We start from the raw sequence: 25,465 nt of genomic DNA on the forward strand, positions 1-25,465 counted from the left end.
TTAAGAATTCTGCCACAAGAGAGAACAAGAAGTATAAAGCAGATATAGCCACAGAGAGGGTCTGAGGGCCTGAGTTATCCTCTGAATCCCGAGAAAGGTTGATAGAATGTTTTTCTCTCCCAAAATCAGGCAGTGAAGCTGAAGGAGATGATGGCTACTTCAAATGTGGAGACAACACAAGACTTCAAGGAACATGAAAAATCAAGGAATTATAACATCATCAAAGGAACACAGCCATTTTATACAAGACAATCCCAAAGACGTGAAAATTTGCATTTTCCCTGGTAAAGAGTTCAAAATAGCTTTTCTGAATGAAGTTCAATGAGCGACAAGGGAATATAGAAAGACAATTCAGAGTAATTAAGAAAATAATACATGAACAAAATGAGAAGTATAACAGACTGTTGTTGTTGATCAGTCGCTAAGTCATGTCCAACTCTGCAACCCCATGGACTGCAGCACACCAGGCTTCCCTGTCCTTCACTATCACCTGGAATTTGCTCAAACTCATGTCCATTGAGTCAGTGATTCCATCCAACCATTTCATCTTCTGTTGCCCCCTTCACTTTTTCCAAGCATCAAGGTCTTTTCCAATGAGTTAACTCTGTGCATCAGGTAGCCAAAGTATTGAGGCTTCAGCTTGAGCATCAGTCCTTCCAATGAATATTCAAGGTTGATTTCCCTTAGGATTGACTGATTTTATCTCCTTGTAGTTCAAGGGACTCTCAAGAGTCTTCTCTAGCACCACAGTTTGAAAGCATCAGTTCTTCAGCATTCTTTATGGTTGGTCCAATTCTCACATTCATACATGGCTACATTCAAACCATAGCTTTGACTGTACAGACCTTTGTCAGCAAAGAGATGTCTCTGCTTTTTAATATGCTGTCTAGGTTTGTCATTGCTTTTCTTCCAAGGAGCAGGCATCTTTTACTTTCAAGGCTGCGGTCACCATCTGCAGTGATTTTGTAGCACAAGAAAAGAAAATCTGTCACTGTTTCATTTTTTTCCCCACCTAATTGCCATGAAACAGTGGGACCAGATGCCATGATCTTAGTTTTTTTAATGCTGAGTTTTAAGCCAGCTTTATCACTCTCCTCTTTCCCCCCTATCAAGAATCTCTTTAGTTCATCTTCACTTTCTGGCATTGAGAGTGGTATCATCTGATATGTGAGGTTGTTGATATTTTTCCTGGCAATCTTGATTCCAGCTTGTGATTCATCCAGCTCAGCATTTCACATGATGTACTCTGCATAGAAGTTAAATAAGCAAGGTGACAGTATACAGCCTTGACATACTCCTTTGACAATTTTGAACCAGTCTGTTGTTTCATATCTGGTTCAAATTGTTGCTTCTTGACTTGCATACAGGTTTCTCAGGAGACAGGTAAAATGATCTGGTATTCCCATCTCTTTAATAAGTTTCCACAGTTTGTTGTGATCCACAAAGTCAAAGGCTTCAGCAGAGTCAATGAAGCAGAAGTGGATATTTCTCTGGAATTTCGTTGCTTTTTCTATGATCCAATGAATGTTGGCAATTTGATTTCTGATTCCTCTGCCTTCTCTAAATCCAGTTTGTACATCTAGAACTTATCAGATCATGTACTGCTGAAGCCCAGCTTGAAGGATTTTAAGCATTATCTTGCTAGCAAGCAAATTGAAATGAGCACAATTATATGGTAGTTTGAACATTCTTTGGCACTGTCTTTCTTTGGGATAAGAATGAAAACTGACCTTTTCCAGTTCTGTGGCCACTGCTGAGTTTTCCAAATTTGTTGACAATCTTGACCACGGCACTTTCACAGAATCATCTTGTAGGATTTGAAATAGCTCAGCTGGAATTCCATCACCTCCACTAGCTTTGTTCATAGTAATGCTTCCTGAGGCCCACTTGACTTCATAATTCAGGATGTCTGGCTCTAGGTGAGTGACCATACCATCGTAGTTATCTGAGTCATTAATACCTTTTTTGTATAGTTCTTCTGTGTACTCTTGCCACCTCTTCTTAATCTCTTCTGCTTCTGTTAGGTCTTTGATGTTTCTGTCCTTTACTGTGCCCATCTTTATACAGAATATTCCCTTGTTATCTCTGATTTTCTTGAAGAGATCTCCTATCTCTCCTATTCTATTGCTTTTCTCTATTTCTTTGCATTGTTCCCTTAAGAAGGCTTTCTTATCTCTCTTCATTTTTCTCTGGATTCATTTGGGTATATCTTTCTCTTTTTTCCTTTGCCTTTCACTTCTCTTCTTTTCTCAGCAATTTGTAAGGCCTCCTCAGACAACCACTTTGCCTTCTGGCATTTCTTTTTCTTCGGGATGGTTTTGGTCACCATCTCCTGTACAGTGTTCCAGACCTCTGTCCACAGTTCTTCAGGCACTCTGTCTGCCAGATCTAATTCCTTGAATCAAAGAGATAGAAACTATAAAAAAAGAACTAAACAGAAATTCTGAAGTTGAAGAATACAATGAATGAAATTCAGAAAAAAAAAAAAAGGAATTGAAAGTGTCAACAGCAGAATTGAGCAAACAGAGGAAAGAAACTGTAAAGTATAGTACAGGAATAATTTTAAATTATCTAGTCAGAGGAGAACAAAGAAAAAGAATGAAAAAAAAGTAAAGAAAACCTACACAAACCACGGTACACTATTTTTAAAAAGTACAAGTAATTGGTGTGCTAGAAGGAGAAGAGAGGGAGGAGGAGGAAGAAAGCTTATTTAAAGAAATAATGTCGCCCTTTCCAGTGCCCTTTTAAGGCTGACTTAGTCCCTTAAGAGGCTAACATAGGAGGGTAAAGGAAGTCTCCATAAAACCCAGAGAAGAGATTTTTAGAACTCCTCTCTGGATCCTGTCTGGAGTCACAACTGAACCGGAAGATTTTAAGTCTTAGCACTTACTAGTATGTGTATAGTTAATACCAAAGTTATTAAATTTAAACTTCGGGGGAAAAAAAAAGAAATAATGGCTAAAAACTTCCCAAATTAGGGGGGAAATCTGGACAGCCTAGTTCAAGGAGCTAATAGATCACCCCAATATTTCAATCCAAAATAATGTGCTCCAAGACATATTATAATAAAACTATGTAAAATCAAAGAGAGGGCGGCGGTCCTAAGATGGCGGAGGAATAGGACAGGGAGACCCCTTTCTCCCCCAACAAATTCATCCAAAGATCATTTGAACGCTGAGCAAATACCACAAAACAACTTCTGAATGCTAGCAGAGAACATCAGGCACCAAGAAAGGCAGCCCATTGTCTTCGAAAGGAGGGAGGACAAAATACAAAAAATAAAAAGAGAGAAAAGAGTTAGGGATGGAGACCCATCCTGGAGAGGGAGTCTTAAAAGAGGAGAAGTTTCCAAACACCAGGAAACCCTCTCACCAGTGGGTCTGTGGGGAGTTTTGGAATCTCAGAGGGCAAAATAACCAGGAGGAAAAAATAAATAAACAAAACCCACAGGTTACGAGCCTAACGGCAACTCCCAGCGGAGAAATAGCCCAGATGCTCGTGTCCACCACCAGCGAGCGGGGGCTGAACAGGGAGGTGCGGCCGCATTGCTTAGGGTAAGGACGGGGCCTGAATGCCCTGAGGGCAGTCTGAGGGAGCTAACGTGAGATAGCAATCCAAACCATGGGATAGCAAAAGAGGGGGAAAAAAAAAGAGAGAGAGAGAGAACTCTCCTGCAAAAAGCTCTAACCTAAGGCACTGCCAGCCCTCTCACAGAACAAAGGACTGACTGAATACCAGAGGAGAGCTAGCCGGCTGTGGACCAGCCCGTCTCCCACCGGAGGCAGAGAGGCAGGCGGGCAACAGCCAGAGCCAGAAGGAAAGGGGCTGCCAAAGACAGTAGCCTTGATACCAACATATACATCTTGATGCCAAGACAGCATCAGCTACCAAACTGCGAGCAGGCTCCCAGTTGCTAACCAAGTCTTGCTGGGATCCTGAACGGCTGACATCCGTCAGGAGGGCCGCAGCCAGAGATCAGCGCCCCAGAGCAGACACCAGCACATCTGAGACGCTGCTCCCGCTGCGCACCCAGGAAGCCCAGTGGCTGGACCGGGGAGGTGATGAGATGCACCGCCCAGCTGGGAAGAGTGCGCTCGTCAAACACCTGGTCACCTGAGCTGCTTGGACCTGGGAAGGACACAAAATGCAGGCCCAACTGAGGCTGTGCCTTTGGGGAGTACCCGGGAACCTGAACCTGAGCGGTGTAGACCTGGGAAAGCACAACTGCCTTAGACAGTTCCCGGCAGAGCAACCTGGAGCCTGAGCAGTGTAGACCGGGAAAGCACACACGCAGTGAGCAGGGCAAAGCCAGTGTGGCCCAGGCACTGCGAGCGCTCCCCACACATGCCAGTGATATTTGCACTGTTCCTCCCTCCCCGCAGCACAGCTGAACAAGTGAGCCTAAATAAGTGACCACCTTCGCCCCGTTGTGTCAGGGCAGAAGTTAGATACTGAAGAGACTTACAAACAGAGGAAGCCGAAATAAACAAAGAGGGAACAGCTTTGAAAGAGACAGGTGCAACAGAGGAGTTAGCACTGGCTACATTGGAAGGGGCCTATAGACCTTGAGAAGAAGTATAAGGTAAAAGGAACTATCTGAAACTGAAGTGACCCCACACTGCCCTCAACAGCTCCAGAGAAATTCCTAGATATATTTTACTACTATCATTTTTTAATTTTTAAGTTCTTTATTAAGCCTTTAATTTTAATTTTTAAAACCTACTATTACCTTGTAAAACCACAATGAGGTACCATCTCATGCCAGTTAGAATGGCTCCTATCCAAAAGTCTACAAACAATAAATGCTGGAGAGGGTGTGGAGAAAAGGGAACCCTCTTACACTGTTGGTGGGAATGCAAACTAGTACAGCCACCATGGAGAACAGTGTGGAGATTCCTTTAAAAACTGGAAATAGAACTGCCATACAACCCAGCAATCCCACCGCTGGGCATACACACTGAGGAAACCAGAGTTGAAAGAGACACGTGCACCCCAATGTTCATCGCAGCACTGTTTACAATTGCCAGGACATGGAAGCAACCTAGATGTCCATTGGCAGATGAATGGATAAGAAAGCTGTGGTACACATACACAATGAAATATTACTCAACCATTAAAAAGAGTGCATTTGAATCAGTTCTAATGAGGTGGATGAAACTGGAGCCTATTATACAGAGCAAAGTAAGTCAGAAAGAAAAACACCAATACAGTATATTAACGCATATATGTGGAATTTAGAAAGATGGTAATGATGACCCTATATGTGAGACAGCAAAAGAGACACAGATGTAAAAAGCAGACTGTTGGACTCTGTGGGAGAAGGCAAAGGTGGGATGATTTGAGAGAATAGCAATGAAACATGTATATTATCATATGTGAAATACATCACCAGTCCAGGTTTGATGCATGAGGCAGGGTGCTCAGGGCTGGTGCACTGGGATGACCCTGAGGGATGGGATGGGGAGGGACGTGGGAGGGAGGGTCAGGATGGGGAACACATGTACACCCATGGCTGATTCATGTGAATGAATATTGTAAAGTAATTAGCCTCCAATTAAAATAAAAATAAATAAATAAAATCAAAGACAGAGGAAGAATTTTAAAAGCAGCAAGAGAAAAAAAAATCTCTTATACAAGAAAACCTCCATAAGGCTATCAGTGGATTTCCTAGCAGAAACCTTTCAGGCCAGAGAGTGTGGTATGATATATTCAAAGTGCTTAAAAAAAAAAAATCCACAAAACCCTGTGAACCAAGAATACTTCACCCAGTAAAGTTGTCCTTCAGAAATGAAAGTGAGATAATACTCAGCCCCAGTAAGGATTATATCAAAGCCAAATGCAATGATATTCTCTGAATATATTGAGCATACCCTGGGTCTCAGAGTATTATATGGCCCCCCAATTTTTTTTTTTTAACACTGTGGCCATGGACCACCATCGGGCCACTAATTCAGAGCAGTATACCCTTTAAGCGTTTTCCTCAATGATCCGGAGGGTTTTGAAGATACAGGTGCCCAGCTTCCCTCCAGACTTACTGAATCAGAACATTTGAAGGCACACTTCAAAAGCCCACTAGAATTCTTATAAAACAAAGAAAAGAAAAATGAGAGCCACTGATACAACAGATGCTAAATGACACATCTGGGGACTTTTTACTTGGAGGCATTATGTAGAACAAGGATTGGTGATTTGGGAGGGATTCCGGTGTTGGAAAATCAAACAAATTCTCTAATCACTGAGTTACTTAACATAACCTCATAACCTGCCAATGGTGTACATGACTTCTTGGGAAGCCTTTAAGAAGTTGTGGTCAATAATCCATGATGATTCTGCAAAAACGTTAGGAAACAAAACACTCCTTGATTGTCATGGACATTATCATAAAATGCCTTAAAGAGTTCTCTGCTCTGTCTCACAGTGCCACCATCTACAGCTCTGATCTGATTACTTGGAACATGGAATTCATAGGCAATATCCATTTTGATATATCTGCACTTGCTTATTAGATTGAGGAACCTGGCACTACAACCATATCTAAACATTCAACATTGAACATTCAGCAAATAACTAGACAGAAAGGAAGAATGTAAATGACTAAGGATGTGCTCAATGAAGCAAATGTCCAGACAAGGTGGATGAATAAGACTAGTTGAATTTCTGTCTCAGCTTGCCAACTTCTGGTATCAATACTGTTAATGGAGCATTATGTGAATGTAAACTAACCATTTCTATATAGGTTTACTCAAACTAGAACCTACTGCACTCTAACTGGAATGCTCCTCTCCCTCTCTTTCTCATGGCTACTACCCTAACTAAAAACATTTCCATTGTTCCCACCACTCTCACCCTGCTATGGTTCATCTCCTTCAAGCATATAGCCTAGTGTATTTTCCACAGATAGGTAGACCTGCTCTTCTTCCATGTGATTTTGCCACTCACCTACTAAGAGACATGTTTATTTTTCAACCCTTTCTTGAATTTAGGTGGGCACTGAGATTGATTTGACCAATCAAATACATGAAAAATGACATTTTACCACTGCCAGGATCACCCTTAACTATTCTAACTTTGTGATTTGGGGCAGTCAGACACCATGTAAAAAGCATGACAACTGCTTTGTGAGAAATCTGTTAAAGGAATCAGACTAGGTCAAAGATGGGATCACTTAGCTAAGTCCGATGACCAGACCCCACATAGCAAGAAAAAGAGGCTAGGATCACCAAGACATTAGTCATGTGAGTGCGGAAGCCATCTCGGAAGTAAACCCTCAATGCCCAGCCATCCCGGCTGATACCATGTGGATCAGAGACGCCTGTCCAGCCAAACCCACCCCATTCCTAACCCTCGAAATCAAGAGAAAAAATGAACACCTGTTTTAAGGCACTAAGTGAAGAAGAGGAGAGTAAGACATTCCAGAATAAGCCTCTTTGGCATAAAGATTATTTTTGAGCTGATAATTTTTGAGAAAGAGCAGCACAGAAGCTCTGAAAACAAGACAGAAGTTAAATTTTTTAAGGGAAAGTTACATTTATAAAGGAAATTTCCATTTGTAAGAGTCTCCTCTGTACCAGGAATACAAGGATGACTAAATCACAAGATAGTCTTGTCAGTGGAAAAGGTGCCCACTTAAACCTTATATGACAAACCTTACCCTTATTTAGTGCTTTTCTTGGAAACCTCCCATAACTGCCCTCCCTTGTCCCTCAACAGGTCTCTTTTATCTTTAGCTGAATATGGTATTTAAATTGGTGGCTGGGGCTCAACTTCCTTGGGTCTCTCCTGAGTATATGTGAGATACACAAGTTATTAAATTATTTGCTTTTCTCTTGTTAATCTGTTTTTTATTATGGTGGTCTCAGCCAAGAACAGAAGGGTGAGAGGGAAAAATACTTTTCCTCTCTTATAAGAGGAATAAAACACTTAACACAACATTTAAATTACTTAAGTATTTACTTATTTATTGTCAATCTTCCTCCACTAGAACATAAGCTCTGATCAAGCCATGGCCTTTTCTGTCTTATTTGTCACCGTGTGCACAGTGTCTGTATGTGTTGGATAAATATTTGTTAAATTATTATTAAATGCATTTCCTCCCTGGACACTCTGAAGACTCCCTAATAATGTACTGTGGCTGATATTCTGGTTGTGCCAGTTCTTCTTTCATTGTTATTAGAAGCATTCATCTTTTTGAGGAAATATATGTCATGCAGAGTCCAGAAAACGTATTGGCAATGCAGCATCACCATACTGATCAGCTGCAATTTCCAAAAGCAGAATCAAGAGAGGCATTTCCTTTGGGACCCGCCACACACACACACACACACACACCAGCACTTAATTTTCAACATAGTTCCTGAGCTCCCACCAGTGTCACAAAATAAAATAAAAAAATTGTTTTAACAACATTTCCTCTCTGGCCACTGCAATGGCTGATGTGCAGCCATACAAAGGAAGTGAACTTCATGTGTTAACTGGAGAGATAGTATGCCCTTCAAGGAAAAGGAAGAGACTTTATGAGAAATAAACAGCAAGAGCTTAGGTTCAGGCTTTATTATGTTTTCAAGGTCCTCACAATCCTTCACCGATTTGATTATCCCAGCATTGTATGGTTTTCTCCGTCAACTGGCTGATATCGAAATCTGCTCATTTCTTCCTTTTCATACAATAAAAACTCTAAGAACTCCAGTGCTTTTACATCTCCTAGCATAAGTATTAAAAGCCATTCTCAATGTTTGCAAACTTGCAATTGGTACCTCTGCTTTAGTATATTTATACACCAAATATGTTTTTTTTTTCAAAAATACTTTCTCTGCTTCTATAAGCTGCCAATAGCAAGACTTCTTTTGTTTGTCTACAAAGTAGCTAAGAACCTTAAATAGCAAATATACCATTGCTTTGCCAAAAAAAAAGAAAAATCTGTTTCTTCCCAAATATCAGGAGCTCCTTTTCCCCAGCACAGCATGGCAAGCAGTCACAGACAGAGATACACTGTCCCATGCTCTGCACGGATGTTGCGGGTAGATGAATGCACGTGTCTTACATACAACCATCAGCCCTAGAGAAAAAGATTGATGATGGCAGTAAGAATGTTAGCAAGCCTTTGTTTGCCCATCTCTGTTTTATAAGTTTTCTTCATGCTTCTCTGTTCCCTTACAGAGCATTGTAAACACATTTGGCATTTGGGGTTTTGTCAAGGCTTTGCAGATTTTTCCTTATATAGAAGTTATTCATCTCTTCTCAAAATTCTCTGTAAAATTTGCAGCATTTTGGTATTTAAGATTTACTCTTTAAGGTGTACAGGATATCCACTAGTGGAGATTCACATTGTTGGCATGTTAAAATTTCCTACCTCAATATTTGACAACTGTATCTGTGAGTGTTTTCAGCTCCATTTCTTAGTTTTTTTAATTTATTTATTTTTAATTGAAGGATAATTGTTTTACAGTACTATGTTTGTTTCTACCAAACACCAACACGAATCAACCATAGGTTCACCCATGCATTTCTCCATTTTAAAACATACCATCCTCAATCCAAAGTGCAAACCATCATACATATTCAGTTCAGTCACTCAGTCACGTCCAACCCTTTGCGACCCCATGAACTGCAGCATGCCCAGGCCTCCCTGTCCATCACCAACTCCCTAAGTCCACCCAAACTCATGTCCATCGAGTCGGTGATGCCATCCAACCATCTCATCCTCTGTCATGCCCTCAATCTTTCCCAGCATCAGGGTCTTTTCAAATGAGTCAGCTCTTCACATCAGGTGGCTAAAGTACTGGAGTTTCACCTTCAACATTAGTCCTTCCAATGAACACCCAGGACTGACCTCCATTAGGATGGACTGGTTGGATCTCCTTGCAGTCCAAGGGATTCTCAGGAGTCTTCTCCAACACCACAGTTCAAAAGCATCAATTCTTCGGTGCTCAGCTTTCTTTATAGTCCACCTCTCACATCCATACATGACCACTGGAAAAACCATAGCCTTGACTAGATGGACCTTTGTTGGTAAAGTAATGTCTCTGCTTTTTAATATGCTGTCTGCTGCTGCTGCTGCTAAATCACTTCAGTCGTGTCTGACTCTATGCGACCCCATAGATGGCAGCCAACCAGGCTCCCCCGTCCCTGGGATTCTCCAGGCAAGAACACTGGAGTGGGTTGCCATTTCCTTCTCCAATGCATGAAAGTGAAAAGTGAAAGTGAAGTCGCTCAGTTGTGTCCGACTCTTAGCGACCCCATGGACTGCAACCCATCAGGCTCTTCCGTCCATGGGATTTTCCAGGCAAGAGTACTGGAGTGGGGTGCCATTGCCTTCTCTGAATATGCTGTCTAGGTTGGTCATAACTTTCCTTCCAAGGAGTGTCTTTTAATTTCATGGCTGCAATCACCATCTGCAGTGATTTTGGAGCCCAGAAAAACTAAGTCCACCACTGTTTCCACTGTTTCCCCATCTATTTGCCATGAAGTGATGGGATCAGATGCCATGATCCTAGTTTTCTGAATGTTGAGCTCATACATATTAAATGAAACCAATTTGTCCCTTCTGCCAATATCACCATGATACCAGCCTTCCTACCACACCTGAGCAACACTAGCAACCTAAGCAATCCTCCTTAGCTTCCGGCTTGGGGGCAAAGAGAGATTCTTGAGATTGTGCTCAAAGAAACGATTAAAGAGTAAAATACTGGAGCTGTTTCTGATTGTAGAAAGATGACGGGGTCAATAACAAGAGATTCTGACGCTGATTTTGATCACAATTTTGAAAAGTCCTCTTTTCCTCCTCTAAAGTAATATCATCAAATGATGGTTATTAAGATCATGAAGAAAACCCAGGAACAAATCAAGGCTAAGAATCCATTAGAGTCAGTAATGAACTCATTTTTTCAGTAATAACCCTGCACCAAACTACCCAGGATCTGTCTACAGGCTTGCTCCTTTTGATAGCAGAACTTGACATCTACATTTCCATAACATAGGAGACCAGTTTTCAGGTTGTATCTGCAGTTGTTGCAGAAGTTTCACAAAAAGGGGGTCAAAATTAAAATTGCTGAATAAGAGAGGGAACGATCCTGCTAAACCATTGCTCAGAGTAAAGACACAGCGGCAGAACTGAGACAGAAGAATAAAGAACTTCCAGGGAGACTTAACAACCATCAGGGATTTTATAGGAGGTTTTGCAGGGCAGCAGAAGTTCCTGACTCGAGAACAAAACATCATCAGCTTAAACATGGAAAAGAAGAACATTAATCCTTCCATGGTGTGAACCTAGAATCAAAAAATTTAAGAAAACCAGATTAGTTTAGATGAGAAATAATGCCCTTACCTACAGTGATTCCATGGTTTTACCAACATCTATCAATATAACATTGGAAATTAATACCATTCCTCCATGCGTGTGTGTGCTAAGTCACTTCAGTCATGTCCAACTCTGTGCAACCCTATGGACTATAGCCTGCCAGGCTCCTCTGTCCAAAGGATTCTCCAGGCAAGAATACTGTAGTGGACTACCATGCTTTCCTCCACCACACCTTCACTTGCTATCATTCAAGTTTACATAGTATAGTAATTCTCATTCCATTAAACAGGTACATTCCTTCTCAGCCAATCCTTTTTATTATCTTCATAAAGTCATAAGCTTTTAAAATCCCTTAAATATCTCATGTCCAATGTGAGAAGGTTAGATAAATAATATTTCTTAGCTACTGCTGTCCTTACAAGGAGTCTTTATATCTACCAAGAACTTGCTACATCTCACCTATAATACTAACCCTGGTTTATGAGTCACAGATGCCATTTTAACTCACACAAATCTACAGAAGAACAAAGATCACAGATTGAAAATTTTTGTCCATTCCTTTCTCAATGCACAAGTCTAACTGAAGCACTATCCATCTACTGATCAAGTGCACAAAGAAACAGATGCCACCTAGTGTTCATAGGCTCAAGTGCACCCCAATTCTACTCTTCTGAGCCTAGTTCCATTTGGGATTATCCAGATATAGGGATGACAAAGGTACCCTGATGTATTACATGCAAAGAAAATTTAACATATCATGGTGCTAGTTTTTCCATTAACTAGCTGATTTATGTTGGGCAAAACTCCCAGGTGTCTTGAATTAGTTGCTCTTCACAACCTCTTATAAGTAACAGGCTCTATTTCAGTTCTGACTAATGCAAAGCCACCTATGTAAATTTAAACTTTTTACACTGAAGTCTTGATTTAGAGCAGAACCAAATTCCAGGAAGCCAAACAACACTTTCTGAGGCTAGCCTGTGATGTATATTGACTCCACTCTGTAAAGAAGAATGTTTTCTCAATTAATTAACAGACATGGACTTGAGACACAAGTACACATTAGATCATTCTATAGGCAATCGCTTATCATCACATATAGTAAGGAATAAAAGAAGACAGGGTGACCATAACTCTTGGTGGTTTTTAAAAGACCCCTAACAATTCACTGTAAAAAGTATGAGAGCTGCTTACACTTCTGTCTGATAGATGGAAGTAGATATAAAAAAATGTTCTCTGGTCTTATGTACTAGAGGGGGTCTGTAAAACTTCTTTTTCACTAGAACACATGACAATTAAAATCTCTCCTCAAAGAAAAATGAATGGAAAATACAACAACATGTGATGCCTGCTAAATCTTATTTCTTACCCCCTTTGACTCTTTAGATCATGTTCTCTTCTCCTCAAATAAGTCTGAAAACCTAAAGGTGGTCAGGTTTGTGTCCAGTAGTGTAAGAAGACAGACAGCAATATCCTATCCAGGAAATCTGTCTATGACCCAAGAGACCTGAAATTGATCCTGCCTCTTGGTACATGAGACCTGGGTGAACAGGATATTGGACACTGACCTTCAGAAGTATAAACTCACATTCGTCCCATGTGGACTAACTCTACAGAAGGTAATGAATCCTGTGCATTAACAGTGTGGAAAGTCTATAAACCCAAAAAGGAGATTTTGTGCTTTGTGTATTTTTTCTCTCTTTCATAGCTTCCTGGTATGGAAATTGTTCCTAATAATTTGCAACAAGCCCTTCAGCCGACCACAAGCAAAGCTTATCTTGATGTAGGCTGAGCTTCTCTGTCTGCCAGGGCCATCCCACATGTCAGTTAAAGTTGCTTATTATGAGGCTTTTTGTCCTTATCTACCTTGCGTCGAGGCCAATCTCTTCAGGTAACTGAAGCAGGTTCTGTCATCTCTGAAGACTTAAGAGCTGCTATGCAGTTGCCTCTCCAAATTTCCTGACTCTGAACTTTCCTGGTGTCAATCACCAGCTTTTCTTCAAGATCAGGCTTCAGATCCAGTTCCTCAATGTCATTCCGTCTTTAATCCCATCTAGGATCAATTCTGCCTCTTTAAGAATTAGTGAGATTTCATTTCTCTGAAATGATTTAGGTACCAAATGGACTTGATGACAGACTTGATGGCCTTCCTTCTTCCATTTTCTAGGACTCTCCCTAAAGGCCAAGGTCTGTGAACACCAAGCAACTTGTGAATTCTTTGAGAAGATCTAGTCACAGACTGTTCCCTATACAACAAATGTCTTTGTGTCCTTAAAAATCCATTATCAAATCACTCTTCAGGGTTGTGTGTGTTTTTTTTTTAAATTTTCAAGTTAAATATCCCAAATACTCTGTATTCACTTTTCTCTGTCCTATTTTCTTCTGCTTTCCTTTAAATCTTCTTATATCCTGTCACTTTACAGTGTGGATTCTACAAGTCAGATACACTTGGACACTAAATGAAAATGAGATCAATGTGTCACTTCCAAACATTTCATTTCTGCATATCATACCATATAAGCAATATGATCTTACTTTGCTAACCCCAGCAGAAATTTGCCAGTGCCAGGACAGCCTACAGGCCATTGTGACTTTACATTCCTTTCTTGCTATGCTTAGTCATCATCCTTTATGTCACTGCCACGGGGTTTGCATCCCACGACATGTTGGAAAATGTCACACTCATCCTCACAGTGTCCTTGTCTCTATGAACAGGGAGTGGGTGGCCCTTACCTGATACTTGGTATATTATCAAGGACATAGAGTATCAGAGATAACTCTTTCAAGCTGTTACTATTTTGATTTTGTGATGTCAATAATGTAAAGGATCATTTTATTAGAAAGGCTAAGGGTTTTCACATTTATGACCTATTTCATTCTCATAGCCTCACTTTGATGTAGGCTGAACAAGGCAACATATTATTGTCAACTTTTTAAAATGCAAAAATTGAGGCTCAGAGCAATTAATGATTTGCTATTGTCTACGAGTAGAAATGCAAAGAAGAACTCAGATTTTACAATTCTTTACCTAGGAATCATTGTTCTATACCAGCGTTTTCCAATTTTGTTCAGTGGGAACTCTGAGGGCTTCTGGAAGCTTACTCAGAGACTTACCACAAGGGAAAGAGGAGGCCAAGTAGCCAGTGCGTTATGCCCCAGCCCCTGCTTTGATCAAGGTAGGTCTACATGTATCTATTTTATCACTTGGGTTTCTGTTCAATCTTCAGTTTGAAAGATTTCCGCTTAGAAATACATACATTCTTTGAAAAAGAACATGAAGGTTGTAGGGGCCATGAAGGGGCCATGAAGGGACCATGAAGAGCCCATGAAGGCCATGAAGAAAAAATAAGCTAAAAAATGAGTGATTAGGAGTCACCGAATGTTCAACCAACTCCCCCTCGCATTTCTGTTAGGCAGCAGCCCTGGTCCCCTGAAGAAGGGCATAGCAGCCCATTCCAGTATTCTTGCCTGGAGAATTCCATGGACAGAGGAACCTGGTGGGCACGTAAGTGGTTACAGGCATTTTTCAGATCCAGCTAAAAGGAAGTTGAGTTGAGAAACATTTAATTTGGGTTAATGGGATACGTTTACGTAGCTCATAGTTGTTTCTTTATATATTTAAGTTATTCCTAGCTGTCCCTTTCTAGGAATGACTTCCAGAAACACTGGTATTGCCCCCTGAGCCAAACTATAGGGGCCCAGCCCGGAAGTCATATTAATATATGCCTGTTCATACAGCACCCAGCACTTAGAAGTATGTGGGCAACAGAGGAAAAAGCAAGTCTTGAACTGTATGGAACCAAAAGCTAGTCTGTAGAAAAATTTTCCAGTCATCATATGAGCAAAATTCTAAGTAGAGGATCCATTTACCATCCTCATCAAAACAGAAGCTCTCATGTATTGGGAAAAACTCAATAATGCAGAATATAAAAATATAGAACCATATTTTTTGTGGGAATTATGTGAAACTGAATTTGTTGGCAGTCATGTATGTTTCAAAGGTGCAGTCTTGGAGCTGTACTACACAGCAATACATTGATGTACGGTCATACTTAAGCATGGGTTTCCCTGGTGGCTTAGCGGTAAACAATCCACCTGCCAATGTAGGAGACTCGAGTTCGATCCCTGGGTCAGGAAGATCCCCTGGAGAAAGAAACGGCAACCCACTCCAGTATTCTTGCCTGGGAATCCCAGGGACAGAGGAGCTTGGCAGGCTCCAGTCCATGGTGTTGCAAAGAGTCAAACATGACTTAGCAACTAAACAACAGTAATAAAATTTAAGCATCCCAGCTATCAAACTATCAAGCAAAGTTTAATCAACCATGTTAAAAGAAACACTGGATTACCTTCACATCCCCTACACAGAAAATCTTACAAAATCATTGCACATGAAAAAGCAATCAGAAACTAATCAGCTAAAATGTAAATAAAATTGTATTATAAAGATGTGTCAGGCAGTTATAATTTAAAATATGAAGTTTTTTCTGGATATAGCTATACTTGTGGTATTTCTCAGTTTTTTATTTATATTTTTTTTTAATTTCTCTTCTCATTCCAAATAAATACCATCTTTGGTTCTCATTATGTATTTTTTAATCTTCTACTACTTCTTAAAGTTTCCAAAATTGTATAAGCTTCTGGCCTACTAATCCTAGATTTTCTCACTCTGAGAGTAACATTTAAGGTGAATTATGCTGAGAAGATTTTGTACCTCACAGCTATTCAACATAAACATCTTAAACACAGTAAAGTATTTTCTTCCATGTCCAAACTTTCTATCTACTTGAGAACTCTCCTTCTATATATCACTTAGCAAAACTGAGTTTTCACAATTTATGCTATTGTCTTCTAGAAAAAGAAGAATCATGGTTCTAATTTTTATTTTTATCACCACCCTTTATTCAGTTGAGCCTCACAAATGATTTAAAAAGTACAATCACTCTTGCAAAAATATTCAGAATCATTGCCAAATGAAAATGATTCATTCTTCACCCAAAAAAAACCACAATGCATTATGAACAATAAAACCTCTGTAAGCATAAAAGTCATGAATCCATTTCTCAAAAATCTATTTTGCCAGACTATTCATGCCTTTAAGGAAGTAATATTCATATATTTTAAGTTTTCACATGCATATCATTTACTAAATTTACATCAAATATAATATAATGTATCTCCAACATAGTATCTAAGTATAAAAGTCAGTATTTTTATATAATTGCCCATTTATATTAAAAGCCTCTTATAAAAATCTTTCCCCTTCTGAAATACCTCTTTTTTTCCCAATGAGAATAATAGTCATAATTATAGAGTAGTAACACATGACAGATAATGTTCCAATTTTAGAAAATTATCTCTTTCATAGCCTTGCAATGAAACCCTTTTTATCTGACTTTGGTATCGGTGTCATATAGAATGAGAGTATTATTTGGCTTTTCATGGGAAAGAGACACCTAGGAAAGAATTCACTAAGACAAAATTGTTATATTAGCTAACACTGACAGTACTCAAAGAAAAACAAGATAATCAAAGAAAATGGTTTTATTCAAGGTGAAGCAGCTTTTTAATAATCACACTTTAAGGTATTCCTTTAAATTAAAATCAAATTTCGTAGTCACAGCACATTGACTTTTTTCTTCTGATAAATCTAGATGTCCAATGAACAATCTCAAAATATTTCTTGACTTTGTGTAAGTCTAGTAACATATCCGGTCTATTCATCACATGGTTTAAAATTTACTTTCCAACTCCTGAAACCAAGTTATCTAGAATATCTGAATGATCAATAAAAATTCAGTAAAACGAGCCCTGGCCAGTGTGTCTACACCCAGGCAACCACTGTACAACCTCTTACTAGGTCTTACTTTGTCTCTAAAGTAGGAAGTGAGAGAGTGAGTTAAGCAAGGGTGGGGTTTTCTTTTTTGAAGACTTATTTTTTTTAGTAACTATCCATCACTATGAATAAACCCAAATTCGCTTTAATTCTCACAATAACCTTGGGAAGCAGTTGTTGTCTGCATTTTACAAATGAGGAAACTGAGTCTCAGAGAAAGGAGAAGGGAACAGGAAGAAAACTCCCATTTATTAAGATGGCTACAGGCTTTGCTTGTTATTGTACTTCCTCCTTTGCAAAACACTGTTAGATCTCAGTTCTACTGGACAGGAAACTCAGTCTCAGGAGGGCAAAGTCACATTGCTAACAAGTGGCAAATTGGGCTTTGAATCAACGTTGCCTTGACTACAAGCCTTGCGCTCCCTCTCACTATGTGACTGCTTCCACTTTTTTTTCTTTATTGTGGTAAGAACACTTAAAATGAACTCTGCCTTCGTAACAAACTTTTAAGTGCACAACACAGGACTCCTAACTGTGCACAGACTGTTATACAGAGGATCTCTAAAACCCATCATCTTACATGACTGAAACCAACACCCACTCAGCAGCAACTACCCATTTCCCTCCCTCTGGCCCTTAATACAGACTCTCTCTCCATGAGTTTGACTATTTTAGACACCTCATACAAATGGAATCATGCAGTATTTGTCCCTCTGTCACTGGCTTATTTAACTAAGCATAAAGTCCATAATGTCCATCCGTATTATCACAAATGGCAGAATCTCCTTTTTTAAGGGTGAATAATATTCCATTGTGTAAATACACACCACATTTTCTTTATCCACTCAGATTGACAGATATTTAGGTTATCTCTGTATCTTGATTATTGTGAATAACGCTGCAGTGAACATGGGAGTGCAGATAGCTCTTCAAGATTCTAGCTTCAATTATTTTGGATATATATCCAGAAGTAGGATTGCTGGATTTTATGCTAGTTCTCTTTATAATTTTTTGAGGAACTTCCATACTGTCTTCCATAATGGTTGCACATTTTTACATTCCCAACATCAGTACACAAGGGTTCCAATTTCTTCACATCTATACTTGCTATCTTCTGCTTTTTTTTGACAGTAACCATCCTGACAAGTATAAAGTGGTATCTCATTGTGGTTTTGATTTTCATTACCTATAATAATTAGTATGTTGAGTGTCTTTTACATATCTGTTGGTTATTATTTGCCTTCCTTAGAGAAATGTCTATTTAAGTCCTTTGCTCATTTTTTAATTGGGTTATTTGGCTTTTTACTATTAAGTTGTAGGAATTCACTATATATTTTGAATATTAATCCTTTATCAAATATATGGTTACAAATATTTTCTCCCATCAACGTCTTTTCACTCTGTTGACTATTTCCTTTGCTGTGTAGAAGTTTTTTCATTTGCTGTCATCCCACTTGTCTACTTTTGTTTTTTGTTGCCTGTGCTTTTGGTATTGTATCCAAAAAAAACAGTACCAAGACCAAAGTCATGAAGCTTCTCCACTATGTTTTCTTCCAGGAATCTTACAGTCACTTAAATCTTTAATCCATTGTGAGTTGATTTTTTTTATATGGTGCAAGGTAAGGGTCCAATTTCATTCTTTTGCATGCATATATCCAGTTTTTCCAATATTATTTGCTGAAAAGACCATCTTTTCCCCATTGGTACCCTTGTCAAAGATTAGTTGACCATATATACATGGGTTTATTTCTGGTCTCTCTATCCAATATTCTCTCAGGATAAAAATTCTCAATAACTTATATATAGTAGAAATCCTTATAGGTATAAAACTCAAATATGAAAAGTCCACAGCAAACCTCATACTCAATGGCAAAAACTGAAAGCTTTCCCTAAAAGATCAGAAACAAAGGCAAGGATGGCCACTCTTGCTATTCCGATTCAACACAGTACTGAAGTCCTAGCCAGAGCAATTAGGTAAATAAAAGAAACAAAAGATATTCAAATAGGAAAAGAAGTAAATTTATTTCTGTTTGCAGATAAAGTGATATTACATGTAGAAAACTCTAAAGATGCCAAATAAAATGGTTAGAACTAATAAACAAATTCAAAAAATTGTAAAATATAAAATCAACATTCAAAAGTCAGCTGCATTTTATATACCAGAAATAAACTATCCAAAGAGGAAATAAAAAACAATTCCATTTATAATAAAAACAAAAGAATAAAACACTTGGAATGAACAATTAAGATGAAAGACTTATACAATGAAAACTATAAAACATTGAAAAAGACAAATAAATGGACAGACATCCAGTGTTCATGTGTTGGAAGACTTAATATTGTTAAAATGTCATACTACTCAAAGTGACCTACAGATTCAATAAAATTTTTAAAAATCCTAATGGTATTTTCACAGAACTAGAGAAGGCAATCCTGAAATTCATATGGAACCATGGAAGACCCTGAGTGGCCAAAGCAATCTTAACAAAGAAGAACAAAACTGGAGTCATCACACTGATTGTTCAAAATATATCGCAAAGTTACAATAACTAAAACAATATGGTACTGGCATTATAACAGCCTCTTGAGTCAATTTTTCTCAGCTCTCTTCTGGTTAGATTAATGGACCCATAAGAATGACTGAATTGCCTAGCCACCAAAGATATTTCAATGTTCCTCTCAAAAAGCTCCAATTTGACTTGTGAGGTCATATTGACCAGGGCATTTCCATCAGCCCTAAAGCAAGTCAGGAGAAAGAAAATTACTAATAGGCCTCAAGCACATTCAACTTCTGATGGCCCAGAGAAATCATGAATATCACTTAGGAGCAAGGATAAGAATACATGAATTATAAGAATAATTAATCTTTAACAATATCACTACTGCAAGTCTTAAAAAATGTTTTTAAACACATAAATCTGGATAAAATGAAAAGGGAGTGCATATTAACATCAAAATGTTCTAATTAACATCAAAATGTTCTCACTGAATGAAATGATTCATCCATACTAGGAATTATATCAGTTTCCAAATCAAGAAAAGTTTTCAACTTTTCCAGGAAATAGTATTGCTTTAACAAACCAAGATATGCAATGTCTTCTTTCAAAGATCAAGCAGAGTCACTGCTAGGCTCAAATCATGGACCAGATACCTGCCCAGCCCACTTTGTAGATCAGATATCTAAACAGCCCAAACAACCTTGGCCTGCCACAGCCTCTTCTCTGGCAGAAGAATTAGGTTAAATTCCACAATCAACAGTTTACTAAAAAAAGGAACAACCGAGTTTCTGAATATTAGACAAAAGAGCCATTAAACAGAATTGACAAGTATATTATTGGCCCCAAGAATAAAAACATAAAGTAAGCCAAAAAGATTACTTGAGATATGAGCAATTTAGAGAGAGAATTATTACACCAAACCTACAACAAATGTACACGCAGACAAACTGAATATTCTACTTATAATCAAAACATAAGAATTTATCAAAACCAGACATTCTTCGACTACTGAGCTTGGCTTGAATGATTAAATGTTCCTCCTCTTTGGAAGCAGAGAGCCGCTCCTGTTTCACTATAGCATGAAATGTAATGTAACAAGGACTTAATTAAGAGGTGAACATAATTCCTCCCAGATGAATCTGCATTATGGGAGTACAAAAAGGGTTTTGTCACATGTCATTATCTCATAGTCTGTGGGCAAATTTCTTAAATATTAATTTGCCCTTAATTGCATGAATGAACAGCAGTTGAAAGTCCTAAGACAGAGAAATAAAATTCTGCATTTTTTGTGCCTATTTGATTATAATATCATACCAGTAACACCTGCCGCAGCATCTGTTTGACAATAACAAAATATCCAGGTTTGCTCTTTGTATTTTTCCTGGTAGTTTCAGCTGCTCCCTAAGCCATAAAATCAGAAATAAATCAGTTTAAAAGATAAGTTTGAGGTTTTGAAAGGGAAGAGAAAGGAACCAATGAGATTGTGAAGCAAAGAGATATAAAGGACAAAGCAAGCAATCAAAAGCTGAATCCTAGAGGAAACGAGGGTCTGGGGAGCCTTTCATTTCTAGGTAACCGATTCAATCTGTCACTGATATGTCCACGTTATGTTTTTGCTGGAAATTGCCACCATCTGACAGATACCTGGTGGATGTTAAAATTCTGTTGTCTGATACACTTCTTGGGAAAACCTGAGCCAATTTTCCCTTCTTACCTCAACCATTACAGTGGTCTTTTCCTAGAGTTCCGAACCTTAGCAGAACTGATAGCTTGACTCAAGGAAAAACTAATACAGATATAAAGTATAACTACTCTCATCATATATGAAATGTGTTCTTTTCACTAGAGAGCTGTTATATTCTATTACAATTTTCTTACTCCCCTAAGAATTGTATCAAAAATGTCTGCCTCCTTGACAAAGGCAAACCATTTGGATTCCCTTTCACTTCTCTTCATACTCAAATTAATTTCTACTCTCTAAAACAGGATGCATTTTACGGGACCCCCTAGGGCTGTTGTGGAAAATAAAACCACAACACAGAATCTAAACTAAGACCCTGGTTGATTTGCTAAAACCTACCATTCCAGTTCCTTTAACACAGCAAGATTATAGAATTTCTCTTATTCATAGCCACAGTCTATGACCCACTTACGTAAATAAATTATAACACTCAAAGAATGTCAAAGGGAGAATTTTATGATAATCAGGGAAGAGAAATATATAGCATTAAAAAGAGTACGACAGTTGACGTTAGCAAACTTTTACTTGAAAGGCTCTTCCAAAAGAGTCCATAATTCTCCAATAAAATGTCAGGGCTCTAACAATTTTATTCCTCTAAGAGGTTATGTTACATGATGACTTGCCTATTATGGAGGCTGATTTCTTCATCAACACTCACCAAGAGACACTGAAGGCCACTGAATGACTGAAACCATTGAAGTAGTCCAAAGCCATCCCAGGGCTCACAGGCCTGAAGATCCCAGGACCAAACCCTGCTAGATGCTGAGACCCATGACTCAGCATGTCAACAACGCTTTAGAGCTCTTTTCCCTTCCCAGTCTCACTCAGCTGGTGGGCTTAGCATTTCTTATAAACCCAGAAACATGGGTTCAATTTAGTCTTAAGCCACTGGTTCTGCCCTGTTCCAAGAGTGTAAACTGACCCCTTAACCCACAGCCTTCATACAATTACCCAGCCCAGGTCCAAACAGAGTTGGAAATCAGTTCAAATGCCTATCAATTCTGTAAGGAAACTAAGAACTCTTTACCATTCTTAGGAGTATCTCCTGAGGTATGTGGGTTTGCACTTGTGAGAAGAACAAGGACTCCATGTCTTTTTCTTGTATCCTCAATGAATGAAGACCTTATTCAGGAGATGCGGAGAAAAAGTAATGCAGTAGGTACTATGTTCATATTGAGAGGAGCACAGTGGAGTCCAACCTGTCATGCAAACCCCCTTCAAACCATATCTGGATTCAAGACAAAGATGTGCAGCAACAATGATGAGTTGCCTCTATAACACCAGGAAAGCCTGCTCACTGGACTTCCTACCACCATGTGTCAGAAACAAGGCAGAGTGGCTGGCTCTACGGAAAACTTGCTGTCTCATGTCAGTACTACCTCTCTACGAAAACTATACCCCTGTGTGCTTCTCCTTTACTATTCACACAAAGCACTTCACTTCTGACACTTCTGCTCGCCAAACGGGTGGGAGTTTTTCCCCATGGCAAGCAAGTCTCTGCAACACCAGCTGGGTATCCTACAATGTCATTCAACTCTGACACTATCTACCTGGAGACAGCATCAAATCCCACAGGTTAAGGGTTCAGTCCCACCCACAAAACTGCCACCCTCCACTGCAGATGCCAATCTCCGGCCACAGGTTGTCACCTGTACTTCTGATCCACTGCCTGTGAAGTGGGGGTTTCCGTGACCACCTCTTTGGATTGGATACTTTGCTAGACTGTCTCACAGAACTCAGGGAGACACTTAGATTCACTGGCTTGTTACACAAGGATATGATGAAGATACACATGACTATTCAGAAGGAAGAGGCGCACAGCACAGGGTATGGAGGCAGTGATGCAGAACATCCATGTCCTCACCAGAAGCAGGCTGCCCTCCCTCCCTGAGCCTCTGTGGACTCAACAATCCAGAAGCTAATCAAACCCCATGCTCTCAGGATCTATATAGAGGCTTCAACACATAGACACGATCCATCATTAACTCAGTCTCTAGCCCCTCTTCCCTTCCTGAATGAAGCTTCTAATCATGGTTTATACTTCCTGGCGACCAGCCCCCATTCAGGAGTGAAACAAAGCCACTTGGAGTCACCTCATTAGCACAAAGGATGTACCTATTACCCAGGAAATTTCAAGGGGATTAGGAGCTCTGTGTCAGGAACCACCATGTCAAAGACCAAATATCAAAACAAAAGGTGTTCCTATCAACCTGGAAAGGACAAGTGTTAGAGAAGTGCTACACCAGGCTTCGCAAGTGGCTCAGTGATAAAGAATCCACGTGCCAATGCAGGAGACACAGGAGATGCGGGTTCAGTCCCTGGGTTGGGAAGATCTTCTGGAGGAGGAAATGGCAACCCACTCCTGTGTTCTTGCTGGGAAAATCCCATGGACAGAGGAGCCAAACGGGCTGCAGTCCATGGGGGTCACAAAAGAGTTTGACACCACCAAGTGACTGAGTACACACACCCACACCAGGAATTAGGGGCAGAGATAGGTAGGGAAGGAGGGAGGGAGGGAGGGAGATAGACAGACAGACGGACAGAGATACATAAATAGATGTGCATATTTTTCTATTATTTCACATGACACATCTGTCCCTTCTTCTCTAGGAGTTCTTCTTGGTCCAAGGTTTCCCACACTCCAGGAACACTGAAACCGATCCCAAAAGACAGAAAAGGCCAGAACTTCCTGGGTTTCCTGTTACATCACTTAATAATTCATAGCTTTATCCATTTCATCATCCCCATCAATAAGCATTCACAAACTTCCCCCATGGCTTCCCTACACCTGAACCTGAACCTCTGTGCTGCTTGTTTTATTTTTTAACACACAAAGGGTTCAACTGTGTTACTACTATAGTTAGGAGAAAAGAGTAAATTGGTCACATATTGTTTTCTTGATTCAAAGTAGCAATTATTCCCTTCAGCCTTAAGATGTTCACATCAATTCTGGAAGAACTGAAAAAGGTATCACTTCCAGTTCTAAGCTGTGTGAATAATTGAAAGCTACGTTAAATGTGACGATAATGGAGGAGAGTGCTTGCCATCTTCACACTTTGCTGTGACTGGGAACCATCACCAAGTCTTCCACACTTGATGTGTGAAAATGTTTGACTTGTCATCAGAGGAGGATTGCATGTGTGGTCTTCACTATCAAAATTCATCAACCAAAACAAGAAGCAACTTCAGAGCACTGTTCCCTTATCCTAGGATACCTGGTTTCTCTTCTTCCATCCACTTTTTAATCTTCTTTGTTTTTAGCTCAATTATTAAAATACAGATGAACATTCTTTCACCTTAGGAGTTGCTATGTCTATTTCCGAGAGGTATGGAGGGATTTATCATAGAGTTGCCAGGATCTAGACTCTAACTTAACATACTTTCTTAGTGTATTGTTGTACCTGATACATTTCCAGACCTAGAAATTCCTCTGTCAGATTAAGTGACACTTCATGACCAGATAAGACTTCACCCCCGACTCCCACCCAATACTAATCTACCCCCAGAGATGAAAGCAACTGCTTTCACAGCTGAAGCCAATACCAGTCTAACAGGAAATGTCTGAGAATGCTTAGTCTGTCAGGCAGCAATAGCTCTGGCTCATTAGGGAGGCTCTGGTTCCAGATTTGCCATGGCAACCTCTAAAGATACATATCTAGTACCTTGGTGACATGCTGACATCACAGTTTGCTTCTTGAAAGAGGAGCAAACAGAGGCAAGAGTCCCTGATTTTCATCACAAGGTGAAAATGATGCCATGGGATGGGGAGTGCAGAGAGAAAGGTGCTTTTACATGGTTTAAATTGCTGTCGGAGATAAGAGCAGGGAATATGTTACTAACTTGTATCATCTTTTTCAGAAGAAATGTGATCTGCTATGACAGATTAAAAAACCTATTGGCATTTAACAACCACCAATATCCTGATTTACTATTTAACTACCCTACTGATACTTCACCCCTTTTGAAAATGAACTACAGGATACTGTTTGTAATTATGCCACAAAGTTTAGGGCTTTTTAATCTTAACTTTTTCTTTCCTTAAGCATTAGAGTAACAGTGGGTTATGACTTTAGTGGGGTACTGCAATGAAGGAGTATTAT

General features: G+C 39.4%; 1 long non-coding RNA gene and 1 other non-coding gene across 2 annotated transcripts in view; one reads left to right on the forward strand and one right to left on the reverse strand.

The window, feature by feature from the left end:
- Nucleotides 1–25,465, reverse strand: part of LOC122453882 — a 253,302-nt gene that overhangs the window by 56,025 nt on the left and 171,812 nt on the right. The gene's annotated exons all lie outside the window — the stretch shown is intronic.
- Nucleotides 2,737–2,859, forward strand: LOC122454085. The gene has a single exon (XR_006273304.1). It is a non-coding gene; the product is annotated as a small nucleolar RNA SNORA26 (small nucleolar RNA).

The sequence above is a fragment of the Cervus canadensis genome, chromosome 15, assembly GCF_019320065.1.
Source record: "Cervus canadensis isolate Bull #8, Minnesota chromosome 15, ASM1932006v1, whole genome shotgun sequence".
Classification (NCBI taxonomy): domain Eukaryota; kingdom Metazoa; phylum Chordata; class Mammalia; order Artiodactyla; family Cervidae; genus Cervus; species Cervus canadensis.